The sequence below is a fragment of the Ambystoma mexicanum genome, chromosome 6q (genome assembly GCF_040938575.1).
Source record: "Ambystoma mexicanum isolate Mex_15411 chromosome 6q, UKY_AmexF1_1, whole genome shotgun sequence".
NCBI lineage: Eukaryota > Metazoa > Chordata > Amphibia > Caudata > Ambystomatidae > Ambystoma > Ambystoma mexicanum.
Genome location: NC_090937.1, coordinates 761,280,169 through 761,299,518, shown reverse-complemented (window position 1 = coordinate 761,299,518; position 19,350 = coordinate 761,280,169). Strand labels below are relative to the sequence as shown.

At 45.0% G+C, this 19,350-nt stretch overlaps 1 protein-coding gene across 4 annotated transcripts in view; it reads left to right on the top strand.

The window, feature by feature from the left end:
• The window catches only part of FBXW7 (F-box and WD repeat domain containing 7), a 1,581,903-nt gene that overhangs the window by 155,122 nt on the left and 1,407,431 nt on the right, over positions 1-19,350 (top strand). The window lies entirely within an intron of this gene.

The following is a 19,350-nucleotide window of genomic DNA, read 5'->3' as shown; positions in this document are numbered from 1 at the left end:
ATATCACTTTTTCAACAGTATTTGGCTAACCATATGGATTATGCACGCCATAGCGTGAGACCCAGTGCTAATTTGTAGCGACTGGTCCCATGCTTGGCCCCAAACTTAACATACCCATATCAAGTTTCTCCAATTTACTTTGTATATTTTACTCCTAGTGCCCACCAATTTTGGTGTAGGGCATTAAGCGAACAATCGGACTTCTAACTTAACAAGTAACGCATGAGAGAAGAGACATCTCATGAATCCACAGGTCAGTGACCAATTGTATTGGTAATTTTGGTTGGATAATTACTCCAATGAACAAACATATTGACAATACCATTTTATTTATTACAGAACATTAGAAATGTTCAATACCTGATGAAGGGCATGAATGCCCGAAACGTGTCGTATTGACATTGAAAGATGCACCGAGTGTCTACCACTTAACCCGAGTGCCTTGTTTCTGCTTGAAACCAAGATTTACACTATCCTTCATCATCAAAACATGTTACTCATTACTTAGATGAATGCACTATACTTATCATTTGTTTGCTTCATCATTGAATTGTAACATACATGCTCAAATGTTAAATGTGGAAAAAAAACATTCTTATTGTTTATGTGTACATAATATTATATGAAATGTGTGAATTTATGTATTAAATGTATATAAACCTTTGGAGTTGTATCAGGCATTTCTTTGCCATATAGCGGGCCCTTATTTTGTCCCACTAATATTTAGGGACCCTCCATATTCATATTAATGATCTTGTAGCCTAGATTTGAATCAGGAGCACCTAAATTCTTTTACTTTTCCTTGAACTATTCCCTTATATTGTTGAAAAAAATATCCCTTGAAGGTTGAAATGAAAAACGAGTGCACCTCTACACCCCCTCTTTTCTTTTAGCCTTAAATGCCTGACTACTGCAATGGCTACTCGGCTTAATTGCCTGTCTACTACATCTGCATGCATGTTCAGCCCGCTTCATCTTCTCAGTCCCTCTAGAATTCTGGGACTTGTAGTTTCTTTCCACATAGTTGAGTTTTACCACTTTTTTATTGTTTTTAAGGGTAAGTTTAATTCCCTTAGAGTTAAGAGAAAGGCTATAAAGATTAGCCTTTACAGAGGAAGCTGGTTTATTACAGACAACATTTCTGTATTCTTTTATAGCGTACCTTTGGGTTTGAAGAAGGCGTTTGGTTTGGGATATCAAAAAGGATCTTTCTTTTGGTAAAATCTGTTAAGATCTTATAGCATTAAAGTCCACAACTCGAGATCTAACATGGGAGTTAGGGACATTAAAATGACAATCAGATTTTCCAAGATGGATACGATTATGCGATCCACAGGGGCACAAAAAGGCTAGAAAAATACTCCTTCCCTCCCCAGGCACGAAAAACAGAGAACACAGCCTCAACGAAGAGTAATAAGAGTCAGACGGTGTCCACTGCATGCTGCCGAAATTACAAACTCCCATGGAGGTGTTGGAGCAGAGGGGGCTGGAGCACTGCTCGCGTCGGGTCAGAGAAGAAGCCAATAGCAGAAAGAACGGGCTTACCCAGGAGAACGGAGCGGCCGCTGGAGAGGGGTCCAATCCGGGCTCCAAAAGACCCAGCACCAGATAAGTAAGCTGCCGGTAAACCGGAACTTTGACCCCACACATTGGGCCCCTCACCTGGAGGGCCAGTGTGCCCTCAGTTGCCCCCCCCCCCACTGTGCCAGGGCTGTAGGGCTCAGAAGGTAAAACTGTCCGAGGTTAAGGGTATCCCGGAATCACTTCAAACATTTTAAAACCGCTTCACATGCACCGGCAGGATGCATAAAAAGCAGCTGGACCAAGTAAATCAAGCAAAGGGGGCCCCAACGAGGCCTGGCCCAATCCCCCAACAGGGCAAATGGCTCAGCTGACTGGTGCATAGTAGAAGGGGCATAAACCCACGAAGGAATAGGACAGGAGGCTCTACGGGCAGGTGTTAACATGCACGGACAAAAGGAGCAGGAACGGCAGTGGGAAGGGGAAAGGAATCTGGACGGAAGTGTAGCCAAGGCACAATCGCAAACACTGTAAAGGATTCTGACCCCAAAATGAAGGGGGCGCCTACCTGACACAAAGGAGGGGCTGGGGACACAAGCTCAAGGGAGAAGCCAACGGTACACCAAGAGTACACCGAGCCCCAGACAAAGGAGAAAGACACCACCTCAGCAGCAAAGGGGACCAGGAGGCCAAAGACTCCAGCCTTCAAAAGTTGTGGAGTCGTGACACAGAGCCCCTTCAGCAGGGAGAAACAACCTGCGACTAGATGGAAAAGGGATACCCCCAATTGCCAGAGGCGGGGGAAGAGGTGGTCACCACTAGCAGTTTTTTTACTGACTTTGGGGACAAAATAACAGATACAGTCCAAAAGCAGATGGAAAAGACGAGGGAGGAAATAGCGGAGGCCCTTCAAGAGATCAAAAGAGATCTAAGGAAGATCAAAGAAAGGGTGATCCAGGAACCTGGCCAACGAAGCTGGGAAAGTAGACACACTTGTGGAGCAACTGGCTACGGCGACCCCGAACTTCATGCGGAAGACCAAGAGAACGGGTGCAGAAGATCTAACAAATGAATGAATGCCCTACCTGGAAAGATGAGATGAGGAGCGGTCTCCAACATCTTTTCATCTCCTATACTTAGAAGGCCAGGAGGAGGTCCACATTGACAGGGTGCACAGAGTTGGGCCGCGGAGAACGGAACCCGGAGCCAGACCAAGGGATGTGCTAGCGGCGATCCATGACTACTCCACTAAGGTGTCCGGTCAAAGGATCGAAAACAAAAGGATCTAATACAATAGTATCTAATACAATAGTTGAGTCAAAAGGACCGAAATAAAAAGGTCACATTTTTTTTTTTTTCCAGTCCTTTTGACTCTCAACTATTTCATTTCGATCCTTTTGATTCGATCCTTTCACCTATAACCCTCCACTAAGGCGAGGATTCTGCCATCGTCCAGGAAAGTCAACCAGATATCACATACTGGGTCAGTCATTCTTCTATTTCAAGACCTGGCCCAGGTAACACTGATAAAGAGGAGGTGGATGCTCCAATTCTGGGGGCTCTGAGGGATGGGAACGACCACAACTAAAGCGCGAGACACCCAACCCGAGGGATAATGGGGAAAGATTGGAGGCTTCAGATCATCTTCAAAAATATAAACTGCATAAACTCCCCAATAAAAAGGGCAAAGCTGGAGAGATGCCTAAACCGCGAAAGACCAGACATCTTGGCCCTCCAAGAGACACACGTCAAAGTAGAGGACAGGGGAAGGGTGAGGCTAAGGGGATTCCAGCAGGTGGTACACCAAGGGAATGATGAGACCAAAAGAGGAGGAGTGCTAATAGCCCTCCGGAACAACTTAGACTTAGCAGTAGAAAGTATGGAGAGGGAACCTCAGGGTAGGTACATAGCGCTCAACCTCAAGACACAGGATGAAGGTTACACTGTTGCTACGGTATACACCCCCAACCAAGGCCAAGATCACTACCTCCAGGTGACCCTGAATAGATTAGAGAAATTTGCAAAGGGACCAATAATACTAACTGGGGACTTTAACATAGCATGGGACCCAGGGAAGGACCCTTGCAAGAGGTTGCAAGGAGCACAGGAAGGGCCCTCTAAGGAACTGGCGGCAAAAATGGAAAGCTGGGGGTGGTAGACATCTAGAGGGAAAGAGAGGGAGAAAGAGGAGGATACACCCACTACTCACATGTTCACTGTACATCATCCAGGACAGACTACGTCTGGACGTCTCGTCCTGTATTGGACCAGGTCTCGGGGATGGAAGTGGGCCCCATGATGCTTTTGGACCATGCACCCATTAAACTACAGGCCAGGAGGACAGGGGTGGGGGTGGGGTGACAAGAGGAACATGGGCATGGAGATACCCAGTGCAGCTATTGAGGGACCAAATGCAGAGGGTAGAAATAAGGACGGGCAAAGAAGAATATTTCTGAGATAGTAAGGAGGGGGGGGGGGACACATCCCCACAGATAAGCTGGGATTCATTCAAGGCAACTATTGGGGGGAAGATCATAGCGACAAAAGCAAGGAGAGACGGGGAGACAAGGCGCGCAGAACTAGATCTTGAAGAGAGGCTGAAGCAAGTGATGTCCCGAATGGTGTCGAGAGCAAGCTGGGATACCAGGAGGTAATACAGGGCAGTGCGTGGACAGCTGGAGATGATCCAGGTGTGTGCTGCTGAGCGCTCCTTGCTGTCCCTCAAGCAAAGATATTATGTTAAAGCAAACAGGGCAAACAGGCTACTGGCGAGGATGCTGAAAAGGGAGGAAAAAGCCAAGACCATTTTGAATATCCAGCCAGAGGGAGTGGGGGAAAGCGGACGTAGATGACACCATGAGGGAATTTGGTACGTTTTACTCCCAAGTTGTACACCTCTGAGGGGGCATCAGAGGGAGAGCAGGAAGGGTATCTAGCCAACAGGCGCCCACTTATACAAATCTGGCCAGGAAAGGGGGAAACTAGAACAAGAGTTAAAAAGGGAGAAGGCGAGAGGCCATTCTATCTCTAACCACAAACAAGTTCCCGGGGCCGAATGGATTCACTACAGAATTTTACAGGGCCTTCAAGGAAGCGTTAATCCCGCATATGGTACCCCTATACAACGAAATAGGAAGAACGGGGGCCATTACACTGTCAATGGAAGAGTCTAAGGTAGCCGTGCTGCCCAAGCAGGGTAAAGACCCCTCGGTATGTGCCTCCTACAGACTGATCGCCCTGATCAATGTGGACGCCAATATCTAATCCAAAATCTTGTGAACTGCCTAGAAGATATTCTCCCCGGTTGATCTCTCTGGACCAATCCGGCTTCATAAAGGGAAGGCAAATGAGTGATAATACTAGGAGGGTAGCACACCTTATCGACAAAGCTAACAAAAGGGGACCACCAGCCTTGCTGCTAGCCCTAGACGCTGAAAAAGCTTTTGACAGGTTTGAATGGCAATTCCTGTTCCTCACCATGCGGAGGATAGGGTTTGGGGAGAGGTTTGTCCGAAATCAAAGCCAAGTACAAAAACCCATCCATACGCATGGCAATCAATGTCCAGCTGTCACCTCCTATCGGGGTCCAGCGCAGCACGAAGCAGGGCTCCCCCCTATTCCCCCTCCTATATGCGATCCACCTCAAGCCGCTACTAGAAACATATAGGTCGAACACTGAGATAAAGGGGATAACTTTCAGGGGCACCAAGCATAAAATATCCGCCTTTGTGGACAACATGCTTCTAACAATAAAGGACCCCGAAAAGTCTTAGAGCCCTGGAAAGAGAGCTTTAGGAATTCCGGGTAGTGGCAGGCCTGAAGATCAACCCTCATAAGTCAGAAATCCTAAACGTGACGACCTCCTCACAGATAGAATCTGCGATCAGAAACGAATATCCATATAGATTGGTGCAAAAGGGTTTAAAATATCTGGGGGTCTATCTTACTAATTCTTTAGCCACATTGGCTGGAACTAACTATCCGTCTCTCCTGGAGAGTATTAAAAATAAGCTAGTGGACTGGTGTCCGCTTAATGTGATATGGCTGGGTAGAATAAATGTGCTCAAGATGGCGGTGCTGCCCCAGTTCCTTTACGACACTCTCAATCCAAGTCCCAGGCCTTTTTTCCAAGCCCTGCAAAAGAACACAGGGAGGTGATGATGATTCCCGAAGTAGAGGTGGGAATGGTACAGCCGTACTTCAGGGTTTACTACGTGGCCGTGCAGATAATGGTTTTGAGGGACTCGTTGAGGGATGACCAGGGAAAGCTGTGCAGGTCATCGGATGAGGCAGTGGTCGGAGGCCGCTAAGGGAGGTCCTATGGATACCCAAGAAGGATATGCCCGAAAGGCAGGAGTGGGGAATGCATGGGGTGAGCTGGTGGAGGTATCTCGATTCTGAACATTTCCGTCCCCATGCACTCCCATATTTGATAACCCACAGTTCTCACAGAGACCAAGGATTTCATGCCTGGCAAAACTGAGGGTGCCATAAAATTCGGGATATGTTCAAAGGGGGCGAAATCAAGACCTTCAGCCAATGCAAAGAGGACTTTGGGCTGGGAGAAGGGGAAAGGTTCAGGTATATTCAAGTACGGCATTGGGTGATGCAGCCCCCTTTGAGGGGAGAGGTGGTTGGAGCCCTGCCCCAATTCGAAAAAAAACCCATACTTAACAGACACAGGGAATGCCTGCGTAGTGGGGGCCATCTACTCATTGGCCAAACAGGGGAGGCGATGGGGGCAAGACTATACATGATTAAATGGGAGGAGTCAAGGAGATCGAGGAGGCTGAGTGGCTCCGTCTCAGGAGAAATATCCCCAAACTGACTAGATCCCTACAAACGGAGGAAATGTGGCTGAAGCTGATGGTTCAATGGCACCTGACCCCGGTGAGGCTGCACAAGAGCTATGACTCTGTGTCGAAGTATTGCTGGAGGGATTGTGGCAGCGAGGGGAGCTGAGGCAATATTTGGTTTGAATGCCCGAAGATCAAAAAGTTCTGGGGCACAATTCATGAAGCGCTTGAGACAACACTGTGGATACAAATCAGGGGTAACAAAGGTCTTGTCTTGCTAGGGATGGGGTCTCAAGTGGAGGATTTACCAACCAAAGCCGAATGGAAAGTCTATATGACAATGTTGCTGGTGGGGGCACTCGCCCTTGCGCAGAAGTGAAAAACGAAGGACCCTCCACAGGAGTAAGAATGGGTGGGGAAAATGTGGAACTTAACAGCACTGGAATGGGTGACATATTCGCTACAAGGCGATCACAAGGGTTTTTTCGCTGACTGTTGGAGAGTGATGGGGTACCTCCAACAGGGAGCAAGAATGGCCTGATGCCCGAAAATAATGAGACTACTGAACCTAAATTAAAGGACCAAGCTGATATCGAAGAAGGCAGGAGGCTTGGAGTTGCACGGGGAAAAGGGTGTACCTGGTTATTTCTACTGGAGCAAAAAGGACAGGAAGTCGGTGCTCGGCCGAACACGGGGAGGGGGAAGGCAGAGGGGGAGTGGAAATGTTGTTAAATGTTCTATTTTATTGAAAATCAATTAAAAAAGCCATGTTAAAAAAAGACAGTTAGCCATTACCTCTTGGGTACCTTGGGGAGATTCTTCATTATAGAGGTACAATACTGCGTCTCCTCACCACCCTGGGCCCTGTCTCCTCTCAGGTGATCCCAACGCAGGACACCACCCCCAGTGCTAGGATCAGGAAGTGTCTGCCTTCCCCTGGCCACCTGGGAGGAGACTTAAGGCAGGGTTTCAGTGAGGGATCTGTAGGGATTCTTCACAGACCCCTCTCGGAGAGTGGGAATAGAAACTGAAATTGCAGAATATTCAACGCGAACAACTGACTTGCAGAAACAGATGATTTATCTTTCCAGTCACACAGCAGTTCTGCAGTGCTGAGTGAAGTATGTCCACATAGAAGATGAAGATGGTACTGATGCAACATACTACATTGAGAACCTATCACAGGAAATAGGGCCAGGAAAATAGTCTCAGCGCTTCAAGATGGAAAGGGTGCATAGAGCATCAGCTAAAAGACCTCTTCCCAGAGCCCTGCCAAGACCAATTGCCGCAAAGTTTCTCAATAACCGAGCCAAAGCGAAATTCTCGAGGTAGGGAGGCAAGATCGGAAGAGTCGAAAGATGCAAAGCGGTTCTGGCAATTTCCTCAGATTATACTTTTCAAGGTCGGAAAAGACGTAGTTCATTTGAGACTATGACAACTCAGAATGAAGTTCATGCTTATCTATCTGGTGAGACTGAAGACCATTTTTCAGGGGAAACCAATTTTCTGCCACTCTGAAGGAAGTACACCAGTAGCAAGAGAGCTGCAACACCACAGGCATCTCAAGCGTTGTATGGGTGGCAACCAGCGAAGACAAAGAACTCACTAGCCACCAACTATGAGACCAAAAAATCAGGGGAAATGCCTGGTTAAACTCCAATCTGCAAAAGAAAACCCAGAGACTTCTATGTGATCTCCCTAATCTGGTGATTGAGACCAATATGGACGAGGACTAATCATCCGAGACAGTCGAGTTCACCAACAGATGATGGCAAGAAGTTAAATGTGGAGACCTGGTCTCTTACAATCCCTGGCAGAGAAATGTTAATATGCAGAGACATAGCGGTTTAAAACCTCACTGTATGCCGTTTACATGCCTCCTACTTCTGTATTGGCATTATGCTAAATGGAGGACATGAGGTGTGATGCCCGGACCTGATGCGCAAGTGACTAGTGAAATGGACAGATCACACTCTGCTAACTATGCCTGGGTGCATTTCCTCCCCTTATTGTAGGTAAACGCACCTAAGGAAGTGCCTTTCGCGGTCGTAAACGTAGTCTAGGAGTTGTTCTGTTTGGGGTCCGTTTGCTATTGCTGTGGTTATGTTGTAACACTGGTGTGCGCACATCAAATAGTTCTAAGTGTTGAGATTACTATTCATATTATTTTTATATTTTATACTTTTCTCTTTCTTCGGACTTTGTTTATTAAGTTGGTTTGAAATACGTTCGATTATGGGAGTATGTAGGAGTAGCTGAACCAACATGAACAGGAGACATGAGGACTACACAATAACATGTCTTACATTCTAGTCATTATTACTGTTACAGTATCTAGAACTTTAAATGGGACTGTGTAGTAATAAATTAGCCTGGATTACTCACGGTCTTGTCTTAGTAGCTATATTAAAAGGAATAGAGTATTATAATATTTTGATAGGAAATTGATAGCTGTGGCTCTATTGCAAGAAACCCATTTGACCCAGGAAAGACGAGGGAGCTCATGGGCTGGTCAAGGGTATGTTTCCACTAACTTCACATAATCTAGTGGGGGAGGGAGGATGTGGTTTTCTAGGAGCACCCCATTCATAGAAGAAAATGTGCTGGTGAGCAGAAGGCTTGTGGGCAAAATGGAGAGGAAAGGTACTCTGCATAATAAACGCACATGCCTCAAAAAATGGCACAGCAATCTTCTATCATAATATAGTTAAAATAGGTGGCCCCATTCAGGGATGCCCTTTGGATATAGAGTGGAGACTTTAATTGTATTCTCAATCCATCATTAACTCGCTCTGGCTTGAAACTCATCCTACCCTCATGTGATGCAAAGGCATTAATCCAAATTAGCAAGCACCTAGACTTAATAGACATATGGAGGATAAATAATCCTGATACTCAAGGCTACTCTTTTTGCTGCCATCACCATGGAGTACATGTGCGGATTGGGCTGCCTGTTCATAGGGTGGGAGCTGTGACAAATCAAGGGTATGTGTCCCTTCTCCCTAAGGGGAGTCTCCCCCTTTCAGGCTAGGGAAGTGAGCCAGCTCCGCAAGACCCTCCCTAAGGGTCTGGGCAAGAGGGACCCCACTGTGAGAGACTCTTTTCCCCCTTCCCACCATTAAAGGGACAAGGACTCCCGCAGTAACAGTTGGAAAATTAGTTTGCATAACTCCATGAGAATGGTGGTCATGGGGGAATCTTAATCTCCAGTTTGAACCCTTGGATAGCATGGCTGAAATTATGGACGAGGAAGACTACTGAGGCATAGGTAGTCTCAACTCTACAAAACCCCAAAGGCAACACAGGAATGAGGAGGAGGTTGCTATCTCACGGTCAACCTTTGGGCTTGCAATGGCCGGTTCCCGGGGATGCTGTGAGAAACCTGAAGGTGTCTCACCCGCTAGTCCCCTGGGATCTGTCATCCAGGTGGCCAGGTCACGGCCATTGCTTTTGGCTCCAGTTCCTGGGGGTGGACCAGTGCGGGAGGATCACTTGGGTGAGGGTTCTTCGGGGAGCTGAAGTGGGACACCAGATGGCGAGACGTGGTATCCCCTTCCCTGTAACATATTTACCCCTTCCTACCAAGTAGGATACTTAGGAACTCAACCCCCCGCACCCCTTACCAACACGAACATTTCTTCACGGACAGCTCACTTCAAGAGAAAATGGACTAACACCTGAGCCGTGTACCTGACCTGTCCCAATACAATGGTCAGGCACGGTCAGGCAATTACTGCTGACCATTGGATACACCTGACTTCCATTACACCTCCCCGCACGGATAAAAGGCGGAGCATGAAAGCACACTCTAAGCAAGGCGAAGCACAGGAGGAAACAGCAGTTGCAAGATGGCAGTTTAATAGCAGGCGAAAGACCGCAAAACCGAAGAGGATTGCAAGGAGGGAAGAGCCCTTGACCTTTTCAGCGAAAGGCCGTTACTTTCAGGAACCTTCGAGAATAGGAAATATAAGACCAGGAATTAAGGCTGAAGAATCCTGCATTTTGTATCGGAGGTACACGGGGTCTCCCGCGTCGATAGCCAAGGCGGGGAGAATAATTTGCCGCTGTGGTACTGTCCTTGGATCCTACAACAAAGCAGCGCAGTGAAGACGGCACAGCCGGTGAGGTGGGGAGACTGATATCAGACCGGCAGTGTTGAAGCCAAGGTTGCAAGCGCCAACATTGTTGTCAGGTTTGGGACTCAATGTGCCTGAAACCTGCTCACAGACGTTCTAATGCCCTTCCAGCAGCGCACGGGAAACACTGTCCTGGGGTCAAGCATTCGTACCTTGTATCACACATGCGGTCCTTTCATGGGATCCCTAAGTCTCCAGCTCAAGTACAGAGGACTCATTGTTTTGGTCATACACTTTTATTCGAAATAAGGGGTTGGGAAATGCCTCATTATCCTTAATCCTGGAGGTATTTCCTTACCGCAACCAAAAAACGAAGGGTCTGTTCTTTGTCAAGATGTCCAAAGTACAAAATATGCCCTGTTTCTGAAATCCTATTCTGGCCGTCACACTCTTAAAAACTAACTCTTAAGTGCATAGGATAGTGTCTCTGGATCTCAAGGCACACAAATGTTCGCAATATGTAAATCCAACAAAAACTTTCCAAGTGGTTAACATTCACAGTTTCCTGGAATGGCTCCCTTCTCCTGGTTTCCTTTACCAATATGAAACGTTCAAGCAAAGAATAACCACTTTCTTTAGAACCCCAGGAGGATAGCTCCCTCTTAGAGCACTCACATTTATTTGGGAAATAGATCCTTTCCCCAGGTTTCTCTTAATATTTCAAATTATTTAGAATCCTAAGGGCATGTAACTTCCTAGGAATTCTCCTCACTCTTGACTTTGCCTGGTATACTCTCCTATCATGAATTCTTTGCAGTCTTTCAAACACTTATCTTCACCTGTGTACTCTCCTGCCAGCACTTTCACTCAATGCGTTTTATGACACTTTACAATCTGAAGGGCATGGATCTTCCTTGGGATACTCTTCCTTGTGCAACTTATTACACACACTTATCTTTGCCTGGTATACTCTCCTGCCAGGGCTTTCACACAACAAGTTTTCCTTTTATCCATGAAACGATATTTGCCCACTGTTGGCGTATTGTTCCTTGTTTAACAGTATTTGTTTCAATAATACATCCCCCTTTTCCCATTGCGTTCACTTTTACTTGGCTTTCTTTCACAATGACTTTGCTTTCACTTTTAAGGTGCGGGTTCAACAACCCCTTTGTGGCTTAGTTTACAGGTATGTTAGCTTCTTCACAGATTTCGCTTTGCTCGCGTGTTGCTTCTATGAAGCGGCGTACACTCTCGGGCAACCCAGTAACCCTTCCGTTTTCCCTGGGCGTACAGAGTGCTTTTAGTGTCCATTAAGCTTCTCTTCTTCGTTTCCCTTGGGGTTGCTGGCTCGGTATGCGTCCCATTAGCCGCTGCACACTCACCGTGTCATATACGATTCCTGCTGCCTTTGCGCTCTCGGGCGGCGAGCCATCTGCACTCCGGTTTCCTCGTCTGTCCTCTGGGTCAGCCTCGACACGTTTCCTGCGGTGTCCTCTCCTTCAGCATACTGGTCGGTCTCCGTGCAGGTCGCCATGCAGCTATGCATCTGCAGCGCTCTCTGCTTGCTGTCAGCTGGTCTGGTTTTAAACTTCCCGGCATGACTGAAAACTTCCCAAGACTAGACTGCTGCATGGGCTTTAACAGTCTTATTGATCTGCATTGTTCTATTCCTATTTCTCGTCTGTTGTTATCCCGTCGTTCCTTATGTGATGTTGAGGAAACTGGTATGGAAACCTTTTGGGAGTGATCATTACGGCTCCCTGCCTCGTCTCAGTGGTTGATAAAGTGGTGTTTGTGCCATGTTGGGTATTACTTAAATGAGATCTGGTACATGGTTGAGGGAGAGTGTTGCAAATTGGCATTATCCAAGTGGATGTTGAGATCTCTGAGGAGGAAAAGCTGAGAAGTAGAGGCAAGGAGAGAAGAGGAGAGATCGGGCCATTCAGAGACGAAGAGGGCCACCTGGCCAGGTGGCCTGTAGATGGTGGCTACAGTTCAAGGGAGGCCAGGAGAGACCAGGTATTCAAAGGAGGAGTAGACCTGCATATGGATGACAGAGGCCAGGCCCAATCTGGAAAGATCAGGGCTACTCCACTTCCAGGACGGTTGGTTCTGGGTTCGGAGAGGATCTTTTAGCCCACAGGGAAGGGAGTATCAAAACTTGTGACGGAACTGGCCGTAAACCATGTCTCAGTGAGAGCAAGGACATCTATGTTGAGTTCTTCGAGGAGGTGACAGATGTCAGAGGAGTGTTTGACAGCAGAACGAGAGTTGAGTAGCGACGTGGAGCAGGTTGTCACATTTGAAAGACTTCCGTGGAGAGGTACTCCCTGTGGAGGTGGTAGAGGGGCCTGAGGGTGGGCAGAGGAGGAAGAGGAGGGTGCCAGAGAGGTGGCGGAAGGAGTAGCAGGAGAAGGGAGGAAGTTGATAAGACATGCAAACCAACAAGGAAGCAACTGGCACAAAGGGAGGGGGAGCGGGCACACACGTGCTGCAGTGCGAGAATACAACTTTTACAAATGAACAACTTGTTGTGCAACGGAGTACCTATCCTCACCCCAGCACCAGAGAAGTTGATGTTGGCGTTGCCTGATGATGGGGATGGCCTATGGGGACACAGGGAGAAAGCACATGTCAGCGCATGCTTCCCTGTTGTCTGAGCAGGGGTTCAGGCCCTGGGTCCTCCACGGCAGGGGGGGGGGGGCTCATTATACCAAGGTGAATAAGTACCTGGTTGTTTTGGCAATCTTTACCCTTTTTACTTTCAAGACCTCCCTCAAATAAAATATTCTGCCTACATCAAGAATACCATCCAGTGGAAACTGCTCATCTCAATTCTCCTGCATTAATGCAAGACATTTTTGTAAATGTCTCTGTCGTGCCATTCTATTCAGTGTATATGTGTGCGGGAGTGCCTTTAGCTGGTATCATCACCTCCACATTCTTTTTATTTATTTTTATTTTTCTCGACTTTATTTAATTTTACACCAAGAAATATATTGAAACATACAAGTGAGAGCCAACCAAAACTACTTTGTACACACTTCTACCTTCCACTGATAGGAGGACTACAGACATCAAAGTTCGAGGAAATGAACCTGCCCATCACCAGATCTATCCGATCCAGTACATCCTTCCAGAAGTTCAGCACCCTATCACACTCCCAGAGCATATGCAAATAAGTTCCTCTTGAACGGTTGCACCCCCCAACACAAATCTGTATCCACCAAACCCCTCTCTCTCATTTTCACTGGTGTCCAATAAACATGACCTAAGATTGGTTGGTGAATATGTCTCAACTTCAAATCCATTTTGGCTTTCGCGTCACCTTCCAAGTATTATCCCATACACTCTCAGACAAATCCCTTCCTAGCTCTGACACCCACTCCATTCGCAACTTCTCCCAAGAAACTTGCATACATTTCTGTATAGGCATCAGTTTGATGTATGCAGAGGCTACATTTGGAAGAGCACCAAACAACGTACACACTTGGGTTCTATCACTCAGTGGTTCACTTAACATCTGCTGCCTCTCTAACATCAAATGTTCCAAATACCTATATCTGTCAATCTCCCTATTACTCAATCCATATTGATTCTCCATCTCCTCAAAGGTAACCATTCTACCCTCTTTCCACACATCCTCTGTTTTCAATATACCCTTATTAGCCCAACCCCTCCAATGCAACATTTTGTTCCCAACCTGCAAACCTGGATTCGACCAAATAGAAGCTGAATCATAAAAAAATAAGTTCTGACTACACCCCTGGATCCATGAAACTAAGGCAGACTTTGTAGCCACCATAGTCTTCAACTCCCCCCCCCCCCCAGAATTTGGCAACTTCCCATAAGATTACAAGTAATCTATGGGAAAAGGATTCAACTTCTCTCTCCAACAGAAGCCAAAAAGGCTCTAAACTCCCACCCTCACTGAAATAGGAAACCTTTTTTAGTAGGAATCCCTTATAATAATTCTCCAACATCGGATATCCTTAACACTACGTATCATGATAAATCGCGGAATTATCTGCCTTTTATCCACTCCCCACAAATAATCCTATCAATGCATTTGAGCACCTTCTTTGTAAATTTTAGAGGGAGAGATTGTATGTAATACAAAACCTTAAGGAGTGACATTATTTTAATGGCATTAATTTTTGCCCAAATACGGATGTCCCTTAATAAAGTTTCCTTCAATTTGTCCACGTTATATTCCACTGTTCTTCTAATATCACGCAATAAATAAACCCCTAAATACTTTACCGAGACATCTGTCCATCCCAATCCAATAACCTTCTACTTGATGGATTCATTTTCAGTGGAAAAACCACTGTCTTTCCCCAATTTACTTTATAACCAGATAACTCCCCCCACCTCCTGTAACACATTCGTAAGCAAAGTACCCCCTTCAGCCGGATTCGTTAATACCACCGTTGGATCATCAGCACATGCTAAAACTTTTATCTCACTAGCCCTTAACTTCCACCCACATATGTTCCGCTGCTGCCTAATGTATGTCAGCAATGGCTCAAGGGCTAACTTGAACAAGAAGGGTGAAAGTGGACAGCCCTGTCTGGTTCCTCTAAACAGTTTGAAAGATTGAGACATAACATCATTGACCCATAATTTAGCCGAAATGTCATATTGTAAGGCACCTATCACATTCAAGAATTGCGGGCCAAAACCCATCTTAAGTAACGTATAATTTAAAAATGACCAGTTGGCACCATTAAACGCCTTTTTTTCGGCATCCAAGAAGACATGTAAAATGTCCTGCGTCTATGCACCAGATAAACCAATTCTATTCAGCAAAGTTCTAATATTATCATAGCCATACCTTTTTTGTCCATGACACCCACTTGCAAATAGCCTATCAATTCCCCCATATATTTCTGCCACCTAATAGCCGGATCTTTGTACATTTTTTCATATCCACATTCAATAGAGAGATATGTCGATAATTGCCACATTTGTTAGGATCTTTTCCTTGCTTGGGAATCAGTGTATCGACTGCTTCCTGCATTGAAGGACACAACCTCCCATCTGAGAGAAACTGATTATATAAGACACACAGTCTAGGAACTAAAGCCATACTAAAGGTTTTATAAAACTCAATTGGTAACACTTCTAAACCCGATGATTTTCCCACGTTAAATTGATGAATAGCGTCACTCACTTCAATTTCACAAATCCGAGCATCCAAGGCCTCTCTTCCCTCATCAGACAGACTGGGGATTGCTATCTTTGCAAAGAAATTATTTAACTTCAACTCATCATTCCACGAAGCATCTGCATACAGGGAAGCATAGAAAGGATCTAAAGCACTCACAAATGTCATTACTTTTAACCTTTATACCCCACCCCCTTTCATCTATAATCTTATGGATAAACGTTCTTTCAGATAAACTCTTCAGCTTGTTTGCCAAGAGGCGATCTCCCCTATCCCCTTCTTCCCAAAACTTCTGCTTCATAAAATAGAACCCTCTCTCAGCTTGTTCATCTAAAGCCTCTTTCAACCTACTCTTTGCATCATCCATCTTTAACATATCCCTCTTCTTAGTAGACAATGCATACTTCTGCTGTAGCAATTTAAGTTCTGATTCTAGAGCTTTAACCATTTCCTCTCCCTCCCTCCTCATTCTGGATGTCCAGTTAATCAATTCCCCCCAAATTGTTGCTTTAAAAACATCCCACACCATCGGACTATCCATAAAATCCAAATGAAAAAAAGTAATTAATGGAAGTTTTAATAGCCTCACATATTTTCTCATCCTTCAGAATAAATGTTTTTAGTCTCCATTTAACACTGGTCAATCTTCCTACTCTCCAATCTATACTCCATTTCACCAATGAGTGGTCAGAAAGACATCTTTCCCCCATATCAACGCCAGTTACTTCATTGACCAATCTATCAGAAACCGGCAAATAATCCAGCCTCGAATAAGAATTGTGACCTGGAGAGTAAAATGAGAATTCCTTTTCAGTGGGCTGTAACAACCTCCAACTATCCACTAAAGCAAATGTATCTAGGAAATCACGAAAAGCACAACTCAATCCGTAAACCTACACTCTGATAATCTATCTAGAGAGGCTTCTAAGACACAGTTAAAATCACCCCCGAGAACAATCTTGTCACCATTCATGTTTTTCAAGGAATCCTTCAGTACTTTAAAAAAAAAACATGGACTATAAACAGATCCCAATGTCATCATCTTCCCTTCATACCGAACATCTTCCAGAATAAACCGACCTTCATCATCCATGACTACATTTTCAACTGTCATACCCAATTTTTTTTTTTTTACGAATCGGTAAACCCACTCCTCTTGATTTTCCTGAATAGCAGTTCAACAGCACCTTCATAGATTTAGAAGTACCATAAAAAATTTCTGGATGTTCTGTCAAATGTGTTTTTTGCAAAAAGATAACACCAGCTTTCTCTCGCCGTAACCTTACTATAACATTTTTCCACTTCTTAGGGCAGTTCAGCCCTTTAACATTCCATGTCACGAAATTCAAGGACCCCCATCATTTATAGTAACGGAACTTTAAGATCAACCATATCTTCCGTAAAGAGACTAGGACTTACAAATCCAAGCCCCCCTATATTCAAAAGTAAAACATCCTGGATATACTTGGTGTAGAACATCATAAATACCCCCCCACACACAAATGACACATAAAACACTCAGACATAACACATAACAACCCTAACTCATTTAAATTGAAAATTGCCCATGACCTGGACTAAATGATAGTTTGAAATACTAACCACTACTACTGAACTGCAACCCACAGAACCTATGCCCAACATATATACAACAGTAACATTCCCCCCTATCAATTACTAAATCAAAAAATGAGAAAACACAATATATCAGCTAACAAAACATCCTATCCAAACACAATAGTATCACTCTAACAAATACTAACCTTTATCCCAAGACACTCAGCACTCGGAGCCAATCAAATAGCAATATATACTCGTACCCCAGAAGCCTTCAAGCATATCCTACCCTCCCCCACCCTTCATCAGTATCACAATCCAACCCCTAACATTGACCAACAAGGAAAGTCGCATAGAAGGCAGAGCAAATAGAATAGTGAAACTAGTTTTCCTAACCCCACAACCCTTATATAGAAGAAGGTATCTTCAGAGAACAGACTTAATATTAACTGAGGAACCTCAACTTACCCCACCAGAACATAAGGAAAGCTAGTATTCTTATAATACCACAAGAATTTAAAACAATATATTTCCAACCTTAATGTCCTACAAAATCCACCCGACATATAGAACCCCACTTCCCTCACCACAAATCTGCAATTCCCCCTCAAGGGTTGTGTACAGTGTCCAAATGTTAGACAGTGTACATATTAACCAACATTGTTGAACCCCTACCCATGCCAACATTCCATCCCTGTGCTCCAATAACCGAAAGTGACTCAATTTATGAGGTAATCATAGAACACAAACAGTCAACCCAGAATGACCCACCAAAGAACCATGCCACAAGGATAAAACCCAAAAGGAGGGCTATGTCCATCCTCGCAATAGATCAGGGCAACCCCTGCCTAATATTTTGATACTGTTTTATGAGACATAAAAATACCAAGGTGTCAGAATCTTAACCTTCCAGACCATTCAAGACCAGGTACAACCCACCCAGGCATACCCCAACGAACAGAACGAACTGAAAATCCCACCCAACTAAAAACACCCCATCTACACCATAGCTCAAGAATATCCAAAACAAAGATGACCGAGATTGTAAATCCTGCATAAGTCCCACCAAAGTAGAAACGGTGCTGTATCGTACTGATCCACAAGTAAGGGCAGTACAAGCAGTCGGTACAAGCAGTACACAAAGAGACTGGGATCTAAAGTGATCTTCCGAACTAAAACCACATGGCAATCACACCTCCAAAATGGCAAAGGAAATGATGAATGCGAGAACAGTGGCATGCAGATTAACAGAATGAGTATCGCAGAAAACCCATGCTTCAAAGATAGATGAGTGCAACTGCAGCGTCTAAACGTCATTATTAACTGCTACTCTCTTCAGCAGACTAACATAGAAAACCCATCAAGCCCCCAACCAAACTGTATATTATCAATGTTGGGAAGATGCAGCAACATATGATCCTAATGTAGATGAATGCTTTGCAGCAAATCTGTACTGCTGATTTAGGTCTGTATGGGGACACACTTGCTTGTCAGGAAATATAAACATTTGCCAGGAAATAACAAATTATTTTTCCAGTTTTTCAGTTTTTCTCTTCATCCGCAACCGGGATGATTAGGCCAAATGTGGAGATCAAAATGCGCTTCCTGCTTTCCTACACACTCCTCTCCACTGATTGCATGCATGCCTCGCACCATAGAGCACAGTTCCACTGCTTGCTTGCGTGTTTCACACTACGGATCACAGTTTCATTGATTTTCATATCTCCCACCCTGAAGCACAGTTATTCTGATGGCTTGTACGTCTCACAACATGGAGCACCGTTTCACTGATTGCTTGAATGTCTCACACCATGGAGCGCACCACAGCACAGTTTGACTGATGGCTGGCATGCTTCACATTTTGGAGCACAGTGTGAGTAACAGAAGGATCTTTCATGCAGGTTGAGGCTGTACTGAATTCCGAATGTGCATGCGCACTTTCCCTAGGCCAAGCAACCAAGATCAAACCCTTCCTCTGAGCGGCTTCATAATTAGCATTTTAACTTCACTCAAAATGATGAGGGGAGCACGATTCAACATGACCAATTTTACTTCAACAGTATTTCTTTAGCCCTCAAAGTAAATGTAAGTGTATATTTACTGCATTCTTAGTTTAGAATTTGTGGACCAGTGCCAACATCACGCACTGGGATCAAACCATGACTTTAATATTTAACTAAGTGTATGCTCCTGCACCGATCATTCTTTCTTACTGTGCATTATCTACCAA